Source organism: Myotis nattereri, assembly GCF_964212035.1.
Source record: "Myotis nattereri genome assembly, chromosome: 15".
NCBI classification, from domain to species: Eukaryota; Metazoa; Chordata; class Mammalia; order Chiroptera; family Vespertilionidae; genus Myotis; species Myotis nattereri.
This window is the reverse complement of record NC_138090.1, coordinates 3,436,425-3,462,567: the sequence shown is the minus strand read 5'-3', so window position 1 is coordinate 3,462,567 and position 26,143 is coordinate 3,436,425. Positions and strand designations below refer to the sequence as shown.

The 26,143-nt window shown below is 54.6% G+C and overlaps 1 long non-coding RNA gene across 1 annotated transcript in view; it reads right to left on the bottom strand.

The window, feature by feature from the left end:
• Window positions 1-1,867: 1,867 nt before the first annotated feature.
• The window catches only part of LOC308531652, a 141,624-nt gene continuing 117,348 nt past the window's right edge, over window positions 1,868-26,143 (bottom strand). Inside the window, exon 3 of the long non-coding RNA XR_013996935.1 lies at window positions 1,868-1,894. This is a non-coding gene — a long non-coding RNA (uncharacterized lncRNA). The remainder of the gene's footprint in view (window positions 1,895-26,143) is intronic.

Genomic DNA, 26,143 nt, shown 5'->3' with positions numbered 1-26,143 from the left:
GTGGGCACACGGGCCTGAATGGCACTTGGGAATTGACAGGTGTTGGAGACGGGGAAAGGAGAAGACCAAGGAGCCTTGGAGGCAAATGAAGGCAACTCTTCACCCAGCGTGGATTACAATGGGCCCACTAGCCTTCTTCGTTGTTGGTCTTCCTTCCTTCCTTCCTTCCTTCCTTCCTTCCTTCCTTCCTTCCTTCCTTTCTTCCTTCCTTCCTCCCTCCCTTCCTCCCTTCCTCCCTCCTTCATCACTCCTGGCTCATACTAAAGAGTTTGGGAGGCTGCTGCTTGACCCTTCATGCCCTCCTCCTCCTCAGGTGACATTCAGTGTGTCTCAGAGAGCAGCGATGCCCTGGCCCTTTGTCCACCACCTGGCCAGGCAGCGATTACCCACCTATCCGTATAACCACCTGCCCGTCCACCCCCACTCATCCATCTATCCATCCCACACCAAATCAACCACCATACGCCAGGCATTAGAGGAAGGCCCAAAACCAAAACCTGGACTAGGCCCCATCCCTCTCTTGCAGAAGTCTGTGGTCTCGTGGGGGAAAGACCCCACTATGTAATCATCAGAATCCCAATACCAAGTGTTACATGGCCTAACAGTTCATCATGCTAAAAGAATATGACTAATGAGCACTTAGTATGTTCCTAGCCCCATGATAAACATCATACGCACTTATCCTCACTCAGTTCTCCCAATGATCCCGCGAGATAGGCACCATCATTTCTCACACATATCCTATATAATGAAAGCCTAATATGCTAAGTGTCCAGTTGTCCGTTCAACCAATCAAAGCATAATATGCTAATGATATGCTAAGGCTGCTCAACCGCTCGCTATGACATGCACTGAGCAGCAGGAGGCAGACAGTAGACCGGTAGACCAGTTCCTATGACATGCACTGACCACAAGGAGGCAGACACTCCAACTGGTTGGTTAGCTTTCAGCTGGGGTCCAGGCAATCGGGACTGAGCAGGACAGGCCAGACATGACCTGGAGCCCTCCTGCGGCCCCTCCCCAGCTGGCCAACCCCCTGTGTCCATCCTCAGCCCCCATTGTGTACCGGTGGGGTCCCTCAGCCTGGCCTGCACCCCCTTGCAATCTGGGACCCCTCAGAGGATGTCGGAGAGCTGGTTTCGGACCGATCCCACAGGCCAGGCCAAAGTACCCCACTGGTGCACAAATTCGTGCACCGGGCCTCTAGTTTTACACAGAAAGGAACTTGTTCCCACACCACACGTCTATGAAGAGAGGGGGTCGTTCCTGGAAGCTGGAGGTCTGTCTGCAGACCTTATGCTATCAACCAGCAATCGACTCACCCGTTAGATGAAAACACGGACTCAAAGGGAATTTTCACAGTTTCCCCAGAGAGGGTGGCATTTATGCGGGACAGGAAAAGGGGACGGGCTTCCCGGGGAACTGTGCGTGCGGGAAGGAGTGAGCACAGAGTGTGCGCGAGTGAGCCATGAGATAGTGGTGGAAGAAGATAACCACCACAATCATAGCACCCATGCATCTCACGGGCGTGGCCCTGCCTCCGCCTGCCTGACAGTGCCTTCGCTGTCCCTGCAGCTCCCACAACCCCCATGAGGTGAGCACCACCTCCCTCATTGGAGAAATTCAAGCTCAGAGACTTCATGGACGTGCTCAAGGTCACAGCTAAATAAGCCTCTACAACAACAATGGGCTTTTCCCCCTGAGTCCACGCACTGGGAGAGGCGCAGAGCCTGAGCTCTGATGCTAGAATTCCGGGGACACAGACCCCAGCGAGGCCACTTACTAGCTGGGGGGCCTGGGGACCGCTATTCCCATCACTGTGCCTCGGGCTCCTCGTCTGGGTGGGGATGAGCATCCTTCTGATCCATCTCCTCTGAGCGCTCTTCCGAAGGTTCTGTGGGATGATGTGCGTGAATCACAGCGTATTTTAAAAAGGTTTGTTTTTGTTATTATTAAGTTGGGATTCATGTCTCAGGGATATCTAAGTGCTGTTTAAAACAAGAGAAATACAGCCCTGGCCGGTTTGGCTCAGTGGATAGAGCATCAGCCTGTGGATTGAAGGGTCCCGGGTTCAATTCCAGTCAAGGGCACGTGCCCAGGTTGCAGGCTCAATCCCAAGTAGGGGGCCTGCAGGAGGCAGCTGATCCATGATTCTCTCTCATCATGGATGTTTCTATCTCTCTCTCCCTCTCCCTTCCTCTCTGAAATCAAAAAAATATCTTTTAAAAAAAGGAGAGAGAAACACATTATTTCTGATTGGTGTTTCAGGTTTCTTAAGATATATTCCTAGAAGTGGGATCACTGGGTCAAATGGCAGTTCCACATTTAATTTTTTGAGGAAACTCCATACTGTTCTCCACAGTGGCTGCACCAGCCTCATTCCCACCAGCAGTGCAGGAGGGTTCCCTTTTCTCCACATGCTCCCAGCACTTAATCTATTGAACAACATAAACTGATGAACAAAACAGATCCAGAGACATGGCAGCATGGAACACACTGCGGAATCTCAGAGGGAAGGGGGGGGAGGGTAGGGGGGTAAGGTGGGTGGGGAGGGATCAATTATAGACCTTGTATGCATCTATGCATCACCCATGGACACAGACAATAGGGTGGTGAAGGCCTGGGGGGGCGGGGGTGGGGGGGCAGCCTAGAAGAGGTCAATGGGGGGGAGGGGATATATGTAATACTTCCAACAATAAAGTTTAACGCACACACACACACACACACACACACACACAAGAGAACTAAGTGGATGTTTGCAAGAAAACGAGTTCCAGTTTTTGATGATGGAGAAGTTGACAGTCACCATGCGTTGACCCCAGCCCAGGACTGAAAAGGGGACAGCTTTTACCGAAGGCTCTGTTGGGAGAGGGAGGGAGAGAGAGAGGGAGAGAGAGAGGGAGAGAGGGAGAGAGGGAGGGAGAGGGCGAGAGGGAGAGGGAGAGAGGGAGAGGGAGAGAGAGGGAGAGAGAGAGAGAGAGAGAGAGAGAGAGAGAGAGAGAGACACGGATGCTACAAGCTTCTCCAATGATTCTGAAAATGGCCTGGAGCCCTCCCTCACACAGCCCGTGAGCAGCTCCGGGGCATTCTGACCTTGGCCCGGGGCTGGTGGGACGGGCCCCTGGGTGCCGGCCTCAGCCTCAGCCTCAGGTGGGGCACTGCCTTAGGAGGAAGCCCACGCTGCCTGGATTCTGGCTTCCTGGCCCCAAAGCCCCGAGGCTGCACGTCCTTCCTGAAGCTGGTCCCGTGTCCCCGCGTCCCATCCCCCCTCCCTCCCACCATAGCAGGCCCAGTGCTGCCCAGCAGAGGTGGGCGCCTGTCCCCAGGCCATGGGCAGAGGCGGGGCCCGTCCATCCGCGTTCTCTCCAGGGGAGGGTGCTACACGGGAGCTTACTTTATCCCCATCAGCACACCCTCCCCGTCAAGTCCCCCAAGCTGTGGCCCCGGGCAGCCACGGAGAAGTTGGTTTATCCACAATGAGGGTAGCTTCTCCCTGCAAGGAGCGAGGTGGGGCATTGCCTGTGCTTAACAACGTCTCTTTTCTGGCCGAGAGAAGCTAAAGCTTCTCCAATGATTCTGCCGTGAGGCTGCCATGACCGCCCTACTGAGAAGACAAGCTGTCTAGTTTGAGACACCCCCCGCCCCGAAACGAACCAGAAACAAGGGTCCCAGGGCAGATAATGGAGAAGGGGTGTCTCATGCAGCTGGCTGCCACTGTGGGTAACCACAGCTCCGTCCCATGGGGAACTCCGGGGAGCGGCGGCCTTGGGGTGACCCCACCTGCTACGGTGGAGCTGGAGGAGGTACCCACCTGCTGGGGGCTGAGTCCCCCTGCACATTGGGCCTACGCCCCGGGCAGCGTGGCTTCCTGACATGGGGGGGAAGGCCCAGGCTGGAGACGCAGAGGACCAAGGGTCGGGGGGAGCCGGAACGTGCCGGAGGAGAAGGGCCTGGGGAGTGGACGCCACCGACGGCACCTGCCTCACGATCCACTGGGCTGCTGACCTCCTTCAGACAAAACCCTGCGACAGCTCACGTATCGGAGGCCTGTCGCTGAGCAGCCTCAAATGCTACCAAGTCCGCTGCCCTGGCACTAACGGTGGTGTTTGCCCGGGGCCCACGCGCTCCCGGGCGCCGTACGCATAACCTCTGACGCAGGAGATGACGAGGAGAAAGGAAAGCGAGAGAGGGCGATGCCCTGTGAGTTAGGAGTCCACCCCTGATTTTCCTTTTCAGTTACAGTGGACAGGCAGTATGGGATTCTGCTGCCTGACGTCATCCTATGTAAATACACACACACGTGCACAGAGCTAGACGAACCGGGATATTAACTATCGCTTCATTCTTAATAACATTAAAAACAAGCAAACACGGAAACAGTCTAAATGCCCCTCGGCAGGGAGATGCGGGAGAGCCTGCAGGTGCCATCAAGAAGGGTAGAGATCTGCAGACACTAACGTGCACAGCAGCGATGACAGAAGGGAAAAAATCTTGCACCTGAATATTCTGTGACTATGATCCCCTTTCATGTAAAAGGTGTGTAGATATATCAGTGTATTTGCATTTTTAAAAAATATATATATTTCTCATTGATTTCAAAGAGGGAAAGAGAAACATCAATGATGAGAATCATTCATCGGCTGCCTCCTGCACGCCCCCTACTGGGGATCCAGCCCAATGTGCCCTGACCAGAAAGCGAACCCTGACCTCCTGGTTCATAGGCCGACACTCAACCACTGAGCCACACCAGCCGGGCTCAATTTACTCTTACGTAGAATTACATGTCCACGTGCGTTAGACGGATGTACTGAGAGGTCCTGGAGGAAGCCTGTCAGCATGTGAGAGGGATTCTCTCGGGACTGGGAGCAGAACATGGCTCGAGGGGGAGGGTTTCCTTTTAATCAGTAAGTGTTTCAGTCACTTACTCTGAGCACGTGTTCCTGGCCTATGCAGGTAATTAAAAACGTGAGTGACAGCTGACATCTTTTCACAGGCAATCAAAGCAGAAAGCACATCTGAAGTCTCATAGGCATCAGGGTCATTTTGTGGAGGAGAAAGGGACGCACCTACGTGCCTGCCCCCCGAGGGTACCGTCACGACAGGGATCGGAGGGATGGTGGACTCACGCTCCAGTCTCAAGGACATATTGAAATATTGTCGGAATTCCTGTTTGAAAGGTGGCAGATTAGGTGATGTAACTTAGGAAAAGGTGTCCACTGAAAATAGGCAAAAGTGCAATAATGAAGGCCCTGATACCGCGTGGGCGACACGTGACTGTGTATAGAATTTGCTCACATGGTCCTAGCCAGTGTGGTTCAGTGGTTAGAGTGTCAGCCTGTGGCCCGAAGGGCACGGACGTCGGAGGCAACCAATCGATGTTTCTCTCTGTCTCTTCCTCTCTCTCTTCCACTCTCTAAAAAAAAACCAAAACCAATGGAAAAATATCCTCTGGTGAGGATTAACAAACAAACAAAAACAACAATTCGCTCACGTGGACTAGATGTTTGCCCAGCGATGACCAGGGAAGGGGTGCTGTGCGAACCTTCCAGAAGGCGGTGCAGACTCCCCAAGGCAGACGGTACTGGGCATAGGATCTGCTGGTAAAGGGTTCACAACTGGCTGTGGGTTCCTCATTTCCACGGTGAAAAGATTCCCCCAATGGCTGATTTCAAGAGCCGAGCTGCTCAGCCAGCAGCTCACCGTTCTCCAGTGTCACCTTCGTGCAAGAACCACAGACGTAAGCAGCTGTACGACACACTGCCTGGCCCGACCGGTGTGGCTCAGGGGTTGAGCATCGACCTATGAACCAGGAGGTCACGGTTCAATTCCCGGTCAGGGCACATGCCCGGGTTCCAGGCTCCATCCCCACTGTGAGGCGTGCAGCTGATCCATGATTCTCTCTCATCATTGATGTTGCTATCTCTCTCTCCCTTTCTCTCTGAAATCAATAAATATATATATATGCACATATATATCTATAATAATAAAAGTGTAATATGCTAATTAGACTGGACGTCCTTCTGGATATCCTTCTAGACCAGCGGTTCTCAACCTGTGGGTCTCCAACCTGTGGGTTGCGACCCCTTTGGGGGGTCGAACGACCCTTTCACAGGGGTCACCTAAGACCATCGGAAAACACATATATAATTACATATTGTTTTTGTGATCAATCACTATGCTTTAATTATGTTCAGTTTGTAACAATGAAAATACATCCTGCATATCAGATATTTACATGACGATTCATAACAGTAGCAACATTACAGTTATGAAGCAGCAACGAAAATAATTTGATGGTTGGGGGTCACCACAACATGAGGAACTGTATTAAAGGGTCGCGGCATTAGGAAGGTTGAGAACCACTGCTCTAGACAAAGCCAGAGCTGCGAGGGCTGAGGCAAGCTGTGAGGGCTGAACCCCTTGCACAAATTTCATGCATCACGCCTCTAGAGTGTGAGTGTGAGTGTGTGTGTGTGTGTATTTTTTTTTAAGATACAACTGTGTGTATAACCAGTAAAAAGTACTCGAAGAATTAAGTGATAGCTTGACTGGCACTACCTTTGTTTTTCCTGTGATCCCCTTAACTGCACGTTCGTATCATTTACATCGTAAGAACAGCTTGTTTAAAAGCCAGTGTGCAAAAACCCTGCAGTTTGGCCCATCCACTCACGAGCTGGCCTGGCCGCCTCCAGCACCAGCACCCCCCCCGCCCCCCACCCCCCACCCCCGCAACGGGAGGAGCCCACAGATTTCTATCTGGAACATTCCACCCAGGATACTTCAAGGAAGGGGCCAAGCAGATGCTAATCAGAATGACAGGAAGCACCGTGTTTGGCTCTCGAAACGTAAGCAGGCAGATGGTGTTTTCGCAGCAGCCGACACACGTTTCGGGCAGAGCCGCGTTCGTGCCTTGTTCCCCCGGCAGCGTCTGAGGCAGCTGGAGAGGCACCGACTTCCCTTCTGGGGGAGACCATCCACCCCCGAGGCCGGACAGTGCACGGCAACGCACAGGGATCCCGCGTGTCAGCACAGGCAGGTGCCATCTCCCCCCAGGCAGCGGTCACTGCTGTTCTGACGGCCTCGGGACATTTTCCCTGGATTCCGTTTTTTTCCAGAATGAGGAGCCTTTGCTAAGATCAGCTTCCCAGCCAATACTGTGCTGGGTGCCTCACTGTTTTATTTTTTAACTTCATGATCCCCCCATGTGAGCATCTGCAAAGGGGCTTATATCCTTGCTGTGTAACAAACGGAGAGGTTTACGAAACAACCCAACCCGATAATATCATGCCCCCCCCTTTGGAAAATGGAACGGACGGGGTGCTGCCCCACCCGTGGCTAAGGGTCATGTGAACCCCGAAAAGCAGAGGCATGTTTGTCCCCCGTTTTCGTGCAGTTAAACCATCACGGATGGCACCACAGGGCAGAGAGCAGGAGGGGGACGAGGGAGACCCCACACCTGGGCATCCTCCCCGGTCCGCTAAACGCCACGGGGCTGCAAGCTGAGGCGGATGCATACTGAGGGCACCACACCACACTGTCTCCGCCCCACAGGAGCACAAGCATGGCACGCAGGTCAGGCATGACCAAACCTGAAGAATCTGACTCCCGGTCCCTGCTGCTAGCACCAGTCCTCGTGATCTGCGGGGGCGCGTGGGTGGGGGAGGCTGGAGGAGGGTGGTGCTGCAGGGCTGGGGGTGGGGAGGGTGGTGCTGCAGGGCTGGGGGTGGGGTGGTGAGGGTGGGGCGATGCTTAATCCGGCGGGGCTCTGGAAGGAAGGAGCCGGGCAGCCAGCTCAGTGCAGTCTTTCATGAGTAAACACCCTAATTGGGGACATGGCAGATAAAGGGCCTGACTTCTTTCACTGGAGGGCGCATCCTCATTTGCTAATTGGATATTCCTGGGGGTGAGTGACCAGGCGCCCTCTTCTCCCTGGCCGGAGTGATTACTGGTTAATGGGGTTCGAGGAGCTCCTGCTCCAGGCTGAAACGGGGAGCCCCCCCCCCCACGCCCTTCCCAGCGCGGCACTGGGGAGGAAGCCCCGCTCTGGGGGAGCACAGGTGGCAGCGTGGGCAGGAGGGCGCCAGGCCGGCCCGGCCTTTGTGAGCTGGGTGCCACCCCATCAATCAGAACCCCGGTGCGGACCTCGGTGCGGACCCGAACCCGCAGAGGGATTGGGTCCCGGGGATCAAATGCCCTCGGGGACCAGGTCTTTGCCCTAAACAAGTTCAGGTCGCGGGTCTGGCTTCTTCATTTGCTAATTGGATATTCCCGGGGCGGTGCAGGCGCCCTGGCCAGTTTCGGGGAGAGCCAGGCTCGGGGGACCAGTGAAACACTGGGGTGGAGAAAGCCGGGTCTGAGCTCCAAGGAGAGGGTGCACCCCATTGGAAGTGGGTGCTTCGCATCGCCCCCTACAGGCGAGTGTGGCACCCCAACAGGGCGCCCCGAGGACAGGGAGCCGGAGAGTAGACCCTGCTGATGTGTCAGAGGCGGCTCTCCCCCTGCCACTTGCGGGGGGTCCACATGGGAGCCCCTGGCCTGGCCTGGCACGCTGCGGGGGACAGAGGAAGGAGGGACTGGAGGAAAGACAGGACAGGGGGGAAACAAAAGGCAAGTCATCGCTCTACACCCAAACTCAGCAAACCCCATGCCTACAGGTACCTCCTCATCAAGCAGGTTCTCGCGGCTCCCCCAGAGCCAAGAGCATGGGGTGCCCATGCAGCTCCCGCTGGTCCAGGCCTCCCCGGGGTGTGGCGCGCTCCTGGGCCGCCTGGTCAGTTCCTCCTGGTCACTGGTGCTGTTTGCAGGGGACGGGGACTCACTCCCGAGACCTCAACTCCCAGGCTTGTCAAACAGCCGCTCGGCCCCCGAGTGAAAGACGCGGGGCCTGAGGAAACCGCTCCTGGCCACGAAGGCGACGGCTCCAGCACGTGGAAAAGGAAGGCGTCCGGGTGACGGCCCAGCTGCTGCCAATTCCCAGCGTGGGATGCACCTGTGGACGGCCCGTGGGATGCTGCTGTTTTCATTGGATCATCTCGGCCTTTAGGGGCCCTTTCCGTATGGGAGACGCTGGGCTATGAGCTTTCCCTATAGGACCTCACTTGATCTTGCCAAGACCCGGATGAGGTATAAGCATTAGACCGGGGGTCCTCAAACTTTTTAAACAGGGGGCCAGTTCACTGTCCCTCAGATTGTCGGAGGGCCGGACTATAGTTTAAAAAAAAACTATGAACAAATTCCTATGCACACTGCACATATCTTATTTTGAAGTAAAAAAAAACAAAACGGGAACAAATACAATATTTGCATTTGCATGTGGCCCGTGGGCCGTAGTTTGAGGACCCCTACACTAGACTTATCCCCATTGTACAGATGGGCATACTGAGTCCTTACCCTGAGCGAGCAGGCAGACCTGGAACTCGACCCCAGTTCATCGGACTCTTCCCTTGAATTTCACCCTGTTCAACATTCTTTCCTGAAGACAACTGACCAGGCGGGGGGTGGCCTGGAGTCGCCAGGCAGGAGAGAAAGAACCCGAGTTAATTTCTATAGAAATGGTAAAAATGGATTCCTAGCAAAGGACAGCTTCTCAGGGCTGGGGTATGAGAACGGCACCCTCCTTTTCTAGATGCACTTCCGGGAAACAGGAACTGACCCCGTTTCTCAACAAAGGAGATGTCCGGATGAGCCAGGCAAATTGCTCAAGCTCTCAAGGACTGACATGGCCACCACCTCAAATGACTACAGGAGGCCTAGCTGGTGTGGCTCTGGCTTGGCGGACAGGAATCGAACCCAGGACCCTTCAGTCCTCAGGCTGACACTCTATCCACTGAGCCAAACCAGCCAGGGTGAGGGTCCCGGGTTCAATTCCTGTTCACAGGCACATCCCAGGTTGTGGGCTCAATCCCCAGTAGGGGGCGTGCAGGAGGCAGCCGGTCCATGATTCTCTCTCATCATTGATGTTTCTGTCTCCCTATCCTTCTCCCTTCCTCCCTGAAATCAATAAAAATATATTTGAAAAAAAGAAGGCAGTTTGCTGTCTCCCGCTCGGTACCGCTGCCATGGCTAAGAGGCGGTTAGAATGCGGGGGTTTTAAGGCTCCCGTTCGCCAGTACCGACGTCTTCCTTCCTCCTCCCCGTCCTCCTCGCCATCCCCCGCCCGCACTGGTCTCGGTTTCCTTGCGCTATCTGCCTCCTGGCATGTTTGTTACGGCTCCATCTGGCTCATTTGTTATTCATGAATTAACATGTGTTGTGCATGCATTCACCTTTTAACAACTGTTCCGAAGTACACCATTCAGCGTAGCAATAAAGGTCTCCATGTTCGGTCATGTAAACCATCAGTCAAACATGCTTGAACATGCATCCCAATATGGGTGTGTTTACTCATACATATCCACATTAAGCAAGATCACATATGCATTTTTTTTCTCTTTTTAAAATATATTTTTAGTGATTTCAGAGAGGAAGGGAGAGAGAGAGATAGAAGCATCAATGATGAGATAGAATCATGGACCAGCTGCCTCCTGCACGCCCCCTACTGGGGATCGAGCCAGCAACCCGGGCATGTGCCCTGACCGGGAATCGAACTGTGACCTCCTGGTTCATAGGTCGACGCTCAACCACTGAGCTACACCAGCTGGGCAACACATATGCATCTATAATAATAAAAGGATAATATGCTAATTAGACCAGAAGTCCTTCCAGACATCATTCTGGACATCCTTCCAGACGAAGCCCGGGTCCTGGGTGCCTGCAGGCAGCTGGAGGGAAGCTGGGTCCCGGGTGCCAGAGGGAAGCCGGTGCCGGCAGCCGGGGGAAGGAAGGCCTTCTCTTGCACGAATTTTGTGCATTGGGCTCTAGCTTTCTAATGTAGTTTCTACAAACGTAGAAAATAAAAAGTGCAAACATACTTTTCCCATGCCTGTGGACATTTAGGGCTGGCTTCCCTCTTTTTAGAGACCCCCTGCCCCCTGCCTCTCCCCTCCCCCCCGCCCCAGCATCTAGATGGGGGAGGGCCTTGGCCTCTTTGAGCTTGGGCAGCAGGCACTTGAGAATGAACGCTCATTACACAGGAGGAACTAGGACCCGAGAGTTACAGACGCACAGCGAGAGAGGAGACGAAGGAAGGAGGAAGGCAGGCCCAGGTTCTCCCCGGGAGGCCAGACTTCCATGCTCGATGGGAGTCTCCTGATGTTTACCATCCGTTTGCTTTCCGGCGTCGTACTGCAGGCTGAGACAAACACACCCAGGGGCCCAATGTGGGCCTCACTCTGCCACCGCGTCGCCCTCTCCTGCGACCTGGACGTGATGGTCTGCGGCTTGTTAAAGCCCAAGCCCCTCAGGGAGATGGCGCATTAAACGGGGTCAGCTCTTTGCACTGAGTGCGGGCGGATCTGACACGTATGGGGAAGGGGAGGGAAGAGAGAGAACTGTAACAGGAGCCAGAGACACCAAAAGAGCGAACCTCAGACACTCAGGCGCCCACGGACACAGTCCTGACCCACAGGCCGCCTCCCCGCCGCACCTGCTGGCCCAGGGGTGGGTGGGCAGGGGCATCGCCCAGCATGGAGCATCCGCCTTCCTCTGGGCGAGGCTTCATTCCCTGACGCTGAGAAGCCGGCAGGGCCTGCTTTTGTGCCCCTGACCTCCCTGGCAGCATGTGCCCAGCTTTCTTAGACTTGTCAAGGGAGGGGCATGCAAAACATATGCTAATGACCGCATACAAATGAGGCGGATAGAGCTGTCATGAGGATGTCTGGCGACAACTCAAGGAGCCAGAGCCAGGCTCAGGAAGAGGCAGAGGTGAGAGAGCAGGCGGCCCCGGGAGGCGCGGAGGGAAGGGAGCCTGCTGGCCCGCCTCGTCTGGTGAAGGAGACACAGGACAAAAGCGGAAAAGGTGGGCAGGGCACGCACCCCGCCACCGAGCCAAACTACACGTCGGCGCGCAGCATGGCTGTCACTCCATCCAGTGGGCGTGTTCCCTCGGGCTGGGCCGTGAGACACTAGCGATTTACCAACCTCAGGCGTGGCCTAGCTGCCGAGCTTAGCGGACACAGAAAAGGGCATGTCATGTTTTTAATGCCTCGGGGTCGAGGCTGCTATTAACATCGCGAGGTTACGCATGAGGAGACTGAGGCAGGACGATGGGAGTGTCAGGGCCGGTGGAGCCGGCTGGCAGGCGGGGGGCTGGGCTGGGACCTGGGGCGGGGCCTCCGGAGCCTGCTACTGGGCACAAGAGGGTCCCACGCCGGCCGCAGACCCGCGTGGCCGCGCGCCAGGGCTGCCTCGGAGGACTGGCATTGAGTGGGCAGGAGGGTGCTGTGCCATGGCTGCCAAGCAGGAGGCAGTGTGCGGTCTCTTCCCACTCGGAGCTTCCCCGTCTAGGGCCTGGGAAGGTGTCCTGCCAAGGGGTCCCTGGTGGGCTGAAGAACGGTCACAGCTCGCTAAGGGCTCGCGGTTGGACAATCATCTCCGCAGAGAAAAAGTAATGGATGAGATCTGCCCACTGGGGAGCCCAGTGTCCCCTCCGGGAGCACGGAGCTTCGCCACTGTCCTGAGCTCGGACCACACCCGTGTTCTGGGGCTTGCAGGTCATTCCTCGCGACCTCACTCAGCCTGCTCGCTGGCCAGGTGAGATGATCCAGGCCCAGAGGGGTGACTGCCCGTGACCCCCAAGGGCCTATCAAACCCTAAAACATATATACACGCACAAACACATACCTACACCATGCATTCATACACAGGCAAACCCTCACATACACATATGTGTACATATATCCACACACATACACACACAAACTCTAATACACCCACATACACACATATGTCCACACATACACAAACCCTAACATGCACACATGTGTACATACATGCATGCACACGCCCACAAACCTCCACACACTCATATAGACATGTGTGTGCATGTATGTGTACACGTGTGCATAAACACATACACATGCACAGACCCTCACGCACATGCACACATGCATATACACATACATACACTCACATTTCCTGGCCCAGAAGATTGAGGAATTTGAAGATGAAAAGATGAATCTAGGTTAGAGTCAGGAAAGCCTCCTGGAGCTGGCCTTGAAAACATTAAGCTAACTTTTCATGAAGAGCAAGGACTGGGGGAGGGGGGGTCAGTCCTCCGCCGGGGACAGGACGGCCGAGAGGAGAAGCAGCGTCTGCAGGAAGCACTGCGTCTGCTTCCCATCGCACCTGCTCCCGGGGCTTCCCGTGGCCCGGCCTCCAGGCGGGTGCTGTCTCCACGGCCCCTGACGGATAATCAGGATGCGCTCTATGCTTCTGTGGCTAATTAACACAGCAACCGGCGTCCCAGGTACTCCTCGCTTCGGGAAAAGTTAGTGGCTAGAGGGGAAAAAGCTAGATTCTCTCCAAGGTAATTTTTTTTTCAAACGCTTCTCTTATTTTTTTTTTAATAATAAGTTTAAAAATCTATTATTATAGAGTAATTGCTCATCAAATTTCCTTCTAAAAGTCAAAGCAATTTTCAGATTATAAAGAACTTCTCAAATGTGTCTAGATAATTATGAGGCTGCGTGTTTGAGCGCTCCTGCACCTCCGTGGGCTGCAAGGCCTGCTGTACTCGCTCTCTGCCGTGGCAGCCCGAGACCGCACCAGCTGAGCTCACGTGGGAAGCACCGCGTGATGCGTGTGCAACACGCGGGTGTTTGTGTCAAACCTCGGAGACAGGGCGGGCTCCCTGCCGGACCACTGCCATCACGCCAGCATCACAGCAAAGCAAGGCCTCACTCACCTTTTTTGCTGACGGAGGGTCTGGTCTTCAGTGTGTACAAAACGCAACATCTGTGAACGGCAATAAATCAAAGGGCAATAAAATGAGGCCTGCAGAGCAATTCTGGGGTTACATGCATGTGGGAATTCTCTATGGGCTTCCTCTAACACCAGCCGTTAGGACCAATGACTGTTCTCCCAGGGGAAGTTCAGAGATGATAAAACTGCAAGATAGATGATAGATAGATAGATAGATAGATAGATAGACAGACAGATACAGATGTTAGATAGATGATAGATATAGACTAGAGGCCTGGTGCACAAATTCATGCATGGGTGGGGTCCCTCAGGGTGACCTGCAGGAATCGGGCCCCAGCTCATGCTCCCAGCCTCGCCGCCCTGCAGCCCCACCTGGCACCCCACCATGGCCTGGCACTGCTCTCTCACCTGCTCCACCATCCCGCTGTGGTCCCGCTCTCGTGGGGACCCATCGGGGCCCGCAGCACCTCCACTGCCACCTGCTGCCAGTGCCGCGTCGCCCCCTGGTGGTCAGCACACGTCATAGCGAGCGGTCAAACTCCTGGTCGAATTCCCAGTTGAACAATCTGCATATTAGGCTTTTATTATATAGGATGATAGACAGATGATATTTAGATAGATATAGATGATAGATAGATGATAGATATAGATGATAGATAGATGATATTTAGATAGATAGATGATAGATAGATAGATATAGATGATAGATAGATAGATAGATAGATAGATAGATAGATAGATAGATATAGATGATAGATAGATATAGATGATACTCCACAAGGACCTTTGCCATCAACAAAACAGCCACCTCTAACCTTAGGGGCGTGACTCTTGGGGCTTTTCGCTTCCTCCACGATTCTCCCACCAAAGCCCAAGACCAGAATCCAAATACGGTTCTGAGGCGCCTTGCCCCAGTGTCAACCTACTGAACAGCATCCACGTCGTTCCGGTTTCTAAAAAAATGTCACGCCTGTGTGTGCCCGGGAACCTGACGAGCGGTGAGCTTCCCCTCACCATGGAAACAAAGGCCAGTTTAGGAGGCTTTGGGGCTGTGGATCGACTCTGGGAAATGTGGGGAACCCATGCAAATATTTAAGGACCCCTAACCTGGATCATGTGTGTGTGTGTGTGTGTGTGTCCCGCACACGCCCACTCACTGCACGTCGGCCTCCTCTCTTCCAGGCAGGTCTGGAGTGTGAGTTTTAGGTCTCAAGTGCCCACATCCTGGGACCTCCTGGCACTTCCGGGGCCCGGGGTCACCAAATAGCTGCTTCTGGAAGGCGGGGGGTGGGAGGGGGGTGCGGGGTGCAGGGGGGGGCCGAGAAGACACCTGGAGCTGCTGCTGGGAACGGTCCGGTTGGCCTGCACCCCGCTCCTCTCCTCAGCATTCTCACCCAGCCGTACTGTGGCCGGCTGTGGGCTGCTGCCTTCCAACTGGGCGTCATTACTGATGCAGCGAATGTTTTTAATGTAACAAAAAGCACAAGCGCCTCGCCACAGTTTTATTAAAAACAAATTCCCACAGTAAATACATATCCCGTCTCTGGGAGCGGAACAGCGGCGGGCAGGGCGGCTAAGTGCTGGGAGAAGTGCTTGTAAATTACTTGGAATAAAAAACATTGTTGCCCGGACATCGGGGATGAAATGCCGCAGTTTGTAATAAATTAACACAGAACTTTACTTCCCCTCCGCGAACAAAGCGCCCATTTGTCTGGATAACCCACATTCAGCTGTGAGCTATATTTTCACAACTCCAACTGCATTCATTTGCAAATGATTCCGCAGTTTTAATGCTCAAGTTTTAAATACCTTAAGAACTAATAAATAAAGCGAAGGAGAGCAAACAGTTGGCTTGTAGTTTAAAAAACTGCCTTAATTTCTGTTTTTCTTTTGGCTTCCCCCCGCCTCCCCCCCCCCCCCCCCGCCCCAACCCTTTCCAAGTTATTTATTTATTTTGTAAATGGCATAAAGTTTCTTTAAACTACATCTAAAAAGAAAGAAAAGGGGAAAATGTATTGGGGAGGATATTCGTACCAGATAGAAGGTTCCGCCATCCCATTAAACTGTGGAGGTCCTTGGCTAGTACTCATTTTACATCTTGAAGACTTTCCTTCTACCAATATTTTAATTGAGTGACAGAATAATTTATAATTATCTTTGAGGTCTTTCCCATGGTGTGTAACTTTTGTCTGCTAGTCTTGGGGGTGGTTGGATTCTTTTCTCTCTCTCTCTCTCTCTCTCTCTCTCTCTCTCTCTCTCTCTCTCTCTCTCTCCTCTCCCCCTCCCTCTCTCCCTCTAGTAGACTTTGTCCAGAAAAGAAAAGGGGAAAAAAAAATCTCAAAAGTCGTGTCACTTCCCTTGAATTATTTTGATTATAAAACAAAAACTCCGCAAGAAAACCCTTTTCAAACCTGTTCTATGAAACTAAATGAACCGCTTTCCAGGTTCTTGAAAGGACAATTTTGATAGAAGCATTTAGAGGCTCAATCTGAGGTTTGAAGGTTATTTTTCTGGCCAAAGAGGAGAGGAGCGGGCGCCTGGTTTCCGCGCGCGGAGTGGCTGGCTTTGTGGGGTTTCTCGGCGTTGTTTCCGTCCGCTCCCGCCCAGCCCGGTGCGCGGGATGGAAGTCTTGTCGCCCTTTTCGGGGGGCGATCTGGGAGGAAAGCCCCTCAGCAGCATGTGATTTCCAGAAAAGTGCCTCATAAAGTATTTCCATAAAGTAGGAGTTGAAATCATTTAAACATCACTCTTTCATCGCCGCTGGAGAAAGCTCTTTTGATCCCCTGGCCGCTGACCCCAGGCTTTTATGTGGCTTCGAGGTAAACAACATTTGCCTCCTTTAAGGGGGGCATTTGCCATTGTGGCTGCAACACAGCCCCCCAGCCAGCCCGCGGCCATCCATCACGGGGATCCCGGGGATCACGCAGGGGGCTGCATCTAAGACCTTCATCACCTCCCAGAAAACGTGTGCTGCTTTTGCCTCCGTTTTTTTTGTTTGTTTGTTTGTTTGTTTGTTTTTAATTCCTGCTCACCCCTCCCGCACCCCAGCTGCAGGGGTGGGGGTTGTGTTAGGACCTCCCAAAGCTTTTCAATGAAGGCAGAACCTAAGTCCTTCCCTGCAGAATTTTTTTTAAAAAAATGCTTGATTCGTGCCCTGCAAAATGGGAGATATTCCCAAGCTCCCTGCTGATGAAGATGTGGAAATAACCATCGCGTTAGAGAGAGCACGCTTTCCAAACAGAAGAAAAACAGGATGCATTTAAAACTGCAACCCATCCTTCGATCTCCCCCATGACCCTGGGCGGGGTGGGGGTGTGTGGGGGGGGAGAGCTGTCATCTGGGGGGGCGGTCAATGGACATGGGTGACTCCATCGAGTCAGACGGGGAGGGGCACCCCAGAAGGAGGCCAGGAGGCCGGATGCAGAGGTGATCACGGGACTGGAGATGTGAGAGCGCCGTGGGCTTCGGTGAAGAGAGAAGGCTTGTGTAGAGTTAGCCCAGTCACTTCTGCAAATGCACACACCTTTGCCTTTGGGAAAGAAAAAAAAATCCACCAGCGACTGCTGGCTGGCCGCTGATTCCTCCTCTGCCCACCCCAGCCCGGGGCAGAGCCTTCGCGTAGGCCCCAGAGATTTCAGCGCTGCCCACCCGTCTGGTGTCAGGCTTGTGTCTGTGACAATCCCTCCCTCCGCTGAGCACTGAATTTCCTTCTGAAGGCGCTGGAGGGGAAGGGCTGGCATTAGCATATGTTCCCCCCAAGCGCCCTGTTGAGCGTTCCACCGGGCACTGCCCGGCCACGGGCTCCCTGGCCGCCGTCCAGGGGGAGATGGGCCTCGGCTGCAGAATTAGCCAGCTGCCTATTCAGCATGTCACCAGCTGCATCCCGGGAAACACAGCGGCTATTGAGAGGGCGCGCCGCCCGGCTGGACAGCTTTCCAGGCGGCTGCGGGCCTGAGACACGCGGGGCCCAGAGCCTCGGGCCTTGTTAGGAGGAAACCGGCAGGACGGGGGGATAGAGGAGGCGCACGGGTCTGTGTCGTTGCCCAAGTTGGGGCATTCCTCAGGTTCACCTGGACCTGCAGTGCAGAGCGCGCTGGCTCTTTGCTCCTCGTTTAAAGCATCTTCCTAGTGCAGGGAGTGTGTGTGTGTGGGGGGGGGGGGGGCGGGCGGAGTTTAGATATCAAATAAATGAGCAAATTCCAACTCTCCCTCCCTTCCTTCAGGCTCCTAAGTTCAGAGAGTCCATCCCAAGCCTCAGAGACTCTAAGCAGCGCGATGATCACTCACAGCAGCAGAGCCGGGGCGTGGTAACCCCGCCAGAGCCACCCTCTCGCAGATCCCTCGCGGCTGCGGGGCCTGCGTGTTAAAAATGAGAACTTTCCAGAGCTTGCGCTCGCGTTGATTTTTGTGTTGTTGTGGTTGTTTTTTTTTTTTTTCAAAAGCCTAATGGAGCATTAAAAAATAATTCATTAACTAATTAGCAAAACTGTGTTTATTTACAGTATAGAAAATGTTTCCATCAGGAAAATAACACACCATCATCCAGCGCTGCCTTCACAGCAAAACATCTGCAGCTTAATTTCATGCGTTCGCCACATGACGCGGGGGAATCGGAGGCTGGGGAACCGCCGCTCTCCCGCCGGGGCCGCGCCTGGCTCTCCCGGGAAGGTCAGGGCTCCACGATGCCCCTGGGAGGCCCCTGCTTTCAGGGTGCTCGGTGGCATCGTCTCCACACAGTTCCGGACCTATCGGTGCCATGAGGAGTTTGACTCAGCGCCAGTCAAAGGGATAGGGCCATGCCCACGTCCGAACGTCACCACGGTGCAGCCGCTGGCTCCCGCAGGGAGAACCGTAGAATGTTCTGTTTTTGTATGTCAACATCCCTCAAATATTGACAACATCATTACTTTCAACCTATTAGTTCCCATTTGGACTTAGTGTCTTGTTTGTTCTCTCTCTCTCTCTCTCTCCTCTCTCTCTATCTCTCTCTCTCTCTCTCTCTCTCTCTCTTTCTCTCTCTCTCCTCCCTCTCTGCCTTTCTTTCTTCTTTTACCAAAGGCAGGATTTTATTCAGACATAAGTAACGAAGCTCACAGCGGGTACTCATGCACACATTTGCCCATCAGAACATCCTATTTTACAAGACAGTTTGCTCGGTTCACTGTCCCACTAAATCTCTCCTCGCCACGGCCTGAGACTGCCTGAAACTGCTCAGAGGCAAAGGGGAGCCGGTTTGTTTGTGGTTTGAGTTCCTCCTCACCACCCTGATGTGAAATCCCAAGAAAAGAGACGCAGTAAGGGACGTCGGTACAATTCAGGTGGGAGTGCACCTTACAGCCTCCCAGAGGGGGGGTGACAGCAGGAAACAGTAATAAATGGCCCAGCAACGGTGCGTGCCAACGGGATGGCCTGGGAAGGTGTCCTTCATTCACCTTGACCTCAGGCTCAGAGCGAGCGCAGGAATTACAGAATGAACGAGGGGGGCGGAAATCTGTTTTCCCCCTAACACCCAAGTGGAGTCTGCCTACCTTTGTTAGAAACATGCAATAATAATAATAATAATAATAATAATAATAATAATACAATGTTTCCTTTCAGCTCAGCGAGGCCAGGCCCTCCTTTTTACCACAGAACCTAATTCAAGTTCTAGGTAGTGCAAGGGAGGGGCGGACATTTCTCTTGAGCCCGAGGCTCAAGTTGCCTTCAGCTCCAGGATACCTGCATATCACTGAGCCACTTCTTGGGGTGGCTCCTCCTGAACCCCCACAATATCAAATACGTGTCGCTTTGCCCCCGAGTCCCACTGGATCAGAAACGTGGAAATTCCTCAGCAAAGATTGGGCCACCACGACCCTGTCCGTGACCTTGGCAGACGGGGGCCCAGGGAGGGTCTGATGCGTGATGGCTTTGGGGGGCCCTTCTCCTCTTGGCATTTCTTACCCGTGGGAGACGTCCGGCCTCTGGTCTGCGGGGCGCAGGCCAGAGAAGCCATTCGGGGAGGGAGACAGCCCTGGCGGGAGGCACCTTTGGTTTCTGAAACCCCGTGAGCGCCCACAGCAGCCGAGAGAGCCGGATGCCGTGTCCGCGTCCTCCGTCCGACTCCTGCTCGCCGCAGTTTCGCTTGGGGCTGAGATGGTGTGCAGACCAGGCCACGAAACGGGCCTTTGATGCCAACGGCAGGTAAATATCGCTGGGTTGTGGTTTTCTGTGTGTTTTTTTATTTTTTTATTGGGGGGGGAGAAATTGGCATCAGCGAGGAAGTCCCCTCATGTTCCATATCAGTGACTTAGGCTCCCTCTGGTTGGCTACTTCACAAATCCCCACGCCCCGTGAAACGACATCAGCAACCGTAAAAGAAACGACACAAAGCAAAACAGCCCAGAACCATCGAAGGGCATCCCCGCAATTCTCATAACGGCTGCAGCACTTCTCACCACGCAATCCATGCCGACTCCAGGTAGACACATAAAACCGTATGAACAGGTTCAAAGTCTCGATCGGGGGGCTTTCATGAAGATTCTTTTAACATTTTTCAAAGAAAGGAGCCGGGATGGGGGGAAAGGAGGGAAAAAGGGTGCCAGGTCCACGGGCACCTGGAAGTCAGGGAAGGGATTTCTTACGCGTTCCCTCCTCGCCGATGTGAGGAGTCGAAGCTCCCACCGATCCCGGAGTCGAGCCTTGTCAGGGGGCTCATTAGTATTCGTCATTAATTCATATTTTCAAAGCAACGGAGGAGAAAACAGTGGTGGGAAGAATAAGGAGATGTCAAAGCCGGGAGCAACATTTCAGCGCGGCGAAGGTTAGCGGAGGTTGTGCTGCTGGATCCCAACACGGGGAAGGGGAGAACGCAGGCTCCTGCTACCACTGATCACGGCTTCGCTCTGCCAGGGCCCTGCCCGCTCGCCTCCTCCGGAACCTTCCTTCCACCCGCTCTGCCAACCCCGCCTGGAAGGCCCTGGGAGAACCTCCGTTTGATAATACATGGAAATTAAACTGTAGTGAGTGTGTTTGCCGTGGACCGACGGCTCTGCTGAGGGCTTCATGCTGATCATCTCACTTCGCCTTCACCAGGACGGAGACGTGAACGGGGCAAGGTGCTTGGCCGTGGGTGAAGGGCGCTCAGGAAGGGCCTGCCTGGAATGCAGCGGAAGGATTCCGTGGGTGGATCTGTGTAGAGTGACTAGGGCTGAGCCTGCACAACCTAAGGACGCAGCCACAGAAGCCTGAGACGTGTGAACAGCCTGCCCAGGTTCACACGGTAACGCCTTAGGGTGGAATCATGACCAGGGTGCCGGATGCTCTCACCACTGCACCACACTGACTGACTCAGCATGACCAGAGCCAGCATGACTCAGCACACACAGAGGTCTAGGTATAGCACGACGATAGCATGCCTCCTACGTCCTCCCGGGAGGCCCAGAGAGTTCACGGGGAGCAGGCGACCGCCTTCCTCCCTCCTTCCTCCCTCCTTCCTCCCTCCTTCCTCCCTCCTTCCTCCCTCCTTTCCTCCCTCCTTCCTCCTTCCTCCCTCCTTCCTCCTTCCTCCCTTCCTTCCTCCTTCCTCCCTCCTTCCTCCTTCCTCCCTCCCTTCCTCCCTCCTTCCTCCCTCCTTCCTCCCTCCCTTCCTCCCTCCTTCCTCCCTCCTTCCTCCCTCCTTTCCTCCCTCCTTCCTCCTTCCTTCCTCCCTCCTTCCTCCCTCCTTCCTCCCTCCTTCCTCCTTCCTCCCTCCCTTCCTTCCTCCTTCCTCCCTCCTTCCTCCTTCCTTCCTCCCTCCCTTCCTCCCTCCTTCCTCCTTCCTCCCTCCCTTCCTTCCTCCTTCCTCCCTCCTTCCTCCTTCCTCCCTCCCTTCCTCCCTCCTTTCCTCCCTCCTTCCTCCTTCCTTCCTCCCTCCTTCCTCCCTCCTTCCTCCCTCCTTTCCTCCCTCCTTCCTCCTTCCTCCCTCCTTCCTCCTTCCTCCCTCCCTTCCTTCCTCCTTCCTCCCTCCTTCCTCCCTCCTTCCTCCTTCCTCCCTCCCTTCCTCCCTCCTTCCTCCCTCCTTCCTCCTTCCTCCCTCCCTTCCTCCCTCCTTCCTCCCTCCTTCCTCCTTCTTCCCTCCCTTCCTCCCTCCTTCCTCCCTCCTTTCCTTCCTTCTTCCTCCCTCCTCCCTCCCTCCTTCCCCCTTCCTTCCTTCCCTCCTTCCTCCCTCCTCCCTCCCTTCCTCCCTCCCTCCTTCCCCCTTCCTCTCTTTTCTTCCTCCTTCCTCCCTCCCTTCCTTCCCTCCTTCCTCCCTCCTCCCTCCCTTCCTCCCTCCTTCCTTCCCCCTTCCTCCCTCCTTCCTTCCCCCTTCCTCCCTCCTTCCTTCCCCCTTCCTCCCTCCTTCCTTCCCCCTTCCTCCCTCCTTCCTTCCCCCTTCCTCTCTTTTCTTCCTCCTTCCCTGCCTCCTTTCCTCCCTCCTTCCCCCTTCCTTCCTTCCCTCTCTCCTTCCTCCCTCCCTCTCTCCCTCCACCCCCCCTTCATCCAGTCCTCCCTTTCTCCTTCTCCTTCTCCTCCTCCTCCTGCTCCTCCTCTTCCTCCTCCTCTTCCCCGTCCTCTCTCTCTTTCCTTCTTTCTCTCTTTCCCTCTCTCTCTCTCTCTCCCTCCCTCCCCTCTCCCTCCCTCCCTCCTTCCCTCTTCCTTTCTCTCTTCCCTTCTGTACCCCCATCTCTGACCCTCTCATAACAATAATGGGAGACACTCATTTACTCTGGTTTGATGCAATAGTAATGACTCAACATGCACTAAAAAAAAAAAAATAGTTATAAACTCTTGCGTGCCCAGAGACACGATCGTTGCTCACAGGTCACACGCCACATGAGCACACAGGACTGGAACTGACTGGGGACGGCTGGCCGGGCTCAGCCCCAAGCCAGGAGGAGAGCAAACGCGGTTAATTAAGACGGCAGGGATGTTTAGACTGAGAGCAACTGATACCCGGCCACCGCCTTCCTGTCTCCCTGGAGAAGGAACTCTGCACACCGCCCGAGTAGTAGTGCATTTCCTAAAATCCATCGGAGGGTGTCAGGGAGAGAGCGAGAGGACGGACGTAGCGCTTCTAGAATTATCTCGGTGGCAAGCTTAAAGCACGCTGACGCATGGGAAAGGACAAGTACTGACTCCCGAATTATGCTTCTATTTATACTTCAATTAACATGGAAATCGAAAGCTCTGCTCTGGCGGCAAGAAGGGCGCAGCCTCGTGTCCGCCCGAGGCCTCCGTGGAACAGAGGGCAGCGGGGGGCCCCGTCTGGTTTGGGGCAGACACACATGCCTACGAGCCAATGACATGCCAGGAAATTGGATCCTGGATTTACATGTTTTAATTCAAACTCAAAAGGACTTTTTCTGTTTGTTTGTTTTTTTGAAAATTTAGGAAACTCAGGTTTGAGCATGTGCATGTTGGATACTGTTACTGAATTAATGGTGTTCTTACATATGATAAAGGTATTCCGGTGGAGAAACAGGATGTTCTTATCCTGTATGACACCTGAGAAAGTATTTAATGGGGGGTGGGCATGTATCATGATGCTTGCAAAATATTTTTGGATGGTGTGTGTGTGTGTGTGTGTGTGTGTGTGTGTGTGTAGAGAAAGACAGACAGAGAGAGAGAGAGAGAGAGAGAGAGAGAGAGAGAGAGAGAGAGAGAGAGGGAGAGAAGCTAATAAAGTTGGTGAATCTAGATAAAGATATAATGGTCAATCATTAATTTTGTGTGTGTGTGTGTTCAGATTTCCTGCATATGTGAAAACCTCTGAATTAAAAAATAGATTCTTTAAAGGAAAGTTTCATAAAAATATAACCAAAATATAACCAAAAAAAAATGAAGAAGTAACCCTTGGCTGAGGTTTACTGTCTAATGGTCTCCCCTTCTTTATGCTGTAGTATATGCAGGTGTTTTATTTCCCTTTTAAGAAATAAAATAAATAGTCCACAGGGATATGACTTTCTCTGCTCTCCCCTTAATAAATGTTTCTCCTCTCAGGCAACCCCACGGGTCAGGTCAGGAGCCCGTCTGCGCCGCCCTCAGAAGAGCACTGACCGCCCGAGAGGTTTCTGGGACCGGACCGACAGGGGGCCCTGCCCCTGCGGGAGAGCTAAGAGGTGCCCGCGTGCGGTCCGGGCCCAGGCCTCACACTCAGCACCTGCGGAGCCGCTGAAGGTAGCTGAGCGACGCCTGATGTCTCCGGGAACCCGGGTTGAAAGCTCACCACTGACCCAAGGGAGCCCCTCCGCACCGGGTGGAGATGCTCCCAGGACGCCCCCGGGGAGCCGACCCTCGGCCACAGCGGAGAGGCCTGGGGCGGGTCACCCAGAGGAGTGAGACCAGGTCGGTGAGACGCAAGGTCCCCGAAGCAGACACGCAGGAAACGGAGCCTGGGCCCCAGAAGGTGCCAGCGCGCTCTGGAGCAGGTGAGCACGCTGGCCAAGCGCCTGCCGTTCTCACTGAGACACAGAACACGCCCGGTGCCTTCCCGAGACCCCGGTGCTCAGACGTCAGAGACGGGCCAACCTTGACTCAAAACAAGGACGCGTGTTTTCAGGGGGAAGCGGCCGAAGATGGGGCGGTGGAACCCCTCTGTGGGCAGCAGGCGCCCCATGGAAGGAAGTGGGGAAGGAGGCTGTGCAGGGAGTGGGGGAGGCGCTCCTGTAGACAGAATCGCAGCATCGGGAGGAGGGGTAGCGGGTGATCTGTGAGACCCTGTCCTGCCTGCTCACCTTCCCTCGTCTGGAATCTCCCCGGGACCGCGCACTCTCCTTGGGGCAACCACGCCTGCCCCCCAAGACCTGCTCTCTCTCCGCAAGGGCTGAGTCCTTGGCCATGGGGGGGGGCAATCACCAGCCACAGGCCCACAGCAGGCTGTCCCCTGGCACAGCGGGGCGGGGACAGGAGGCCAGGTGCCTCTTGGGGGCCTTCTCACCCTCCATGAAGGCCTTTGTGCGCCAGCCCCTGATCACCAGGTACCCCAGGCAGCGCCTCTCAGCTCCCAGCAGGAAACCCTCGGAGCCTGCGGTTGGAAACAGCCCCCAACCTGCACCTCGGGAGGTATTTTTAGGGTCCGCCTTGAAGACACCGAAACTTCCATGCGTCCCCGCTCCTTTGTCTGGCGTCGCTGCCGCCCAGACATGTCATTGAGGCGGCTGTAATTGTGGTCGCCTCACCCAGCAATCTGAGCGGGCTGACAGGGCTTCCTGCTGGGAGCCGCGAGCACGGACGGGAAAGTCAAAAGGGATTTTTCAAAATAATAATATGTTGATCAAGGAGAGAGAGAGAGAGAGAGAGAGAGAGGGGAAACCACGGCTCTCCATTGAGGAGAGGGGCTTTGCGTTGGGATGATGGGGGGAGGAAGGTGGCAGCCTGGCCCGAGCCGTCCTCAGCAAGAGGCAGAGCTCAAGCATGGAGGAGCCCGAGTCCAGAGTCAAGGTGAAGAAATACAGACGCTTGGAATCATCCGGGTTCGATCGATGGCTGTTATTGATATGAGGCTCTCCGAGGAAAGATTATAGCTGTCCGTCACCCGGCACAGCCTCGCATCAAAAGGAGAAATCGCAGAGAAGCCGCCGCGATGCAGGGCGGATTGTGGGATTGACGGGAGGCGTTCCGATGGGGCGCAGGAGCTGGGAGCAGGGTTGTATGAGTCCCAGGGGGTCTGGCCACCCTCTCGCACAGCGGGGTGGAACGACACAGTGACCCAGGGGCTCTGTTCCCTGGGAGCTCAGGGAGAACTGTCTGGAGAGCTGATCTACCTGTAGGGCCCGTGACCCACCCCAAATGTCCCCCGGGGGGGTGGGGGCGGGGGGGTGTCAGGTCTCCACAGCCCACAGGACCACGGGAAGTGACATGAATCAATCACCCACGGAACCATGACGTCATCCCCGGCCCGAGTGGGCGAGGGTACCAGACAACAGAGCACAGTTGACCGCGGTGACGGGTGCATGTGATGCTGCTTTAAATCGGGGGTGGGGAACCTTTTCCTGCCAAGGGCCATTCGGCTATTTGCAGCATCGTTCGCTTCATTCATTCAGTTAACATACGTTAATGTTGCTATGAAACAGCTGCGGGGTTTGTTGCATTTCGAGTCCCGCCGCCGGCCGCTGCTTTTGGCAGGGCCAGGACAGAGGATTTCCAGGGCCTTATACGGCCCGCGGGCCGGGCGTTCCCCACCCCTGGTTTAAACGGACGGGTGCGTCTTTCTCATAGAAGTAAATGAGGAAAGCATGTGCCCACAACGCCCAAGAGAGAGACCAGCAGCCGTCAATCCTCCAAGGCTAACTTGATTGGAAAGCAAACGACCTGCTCTGAGAATGAGATGCAGGAGGCTCAGAGAACA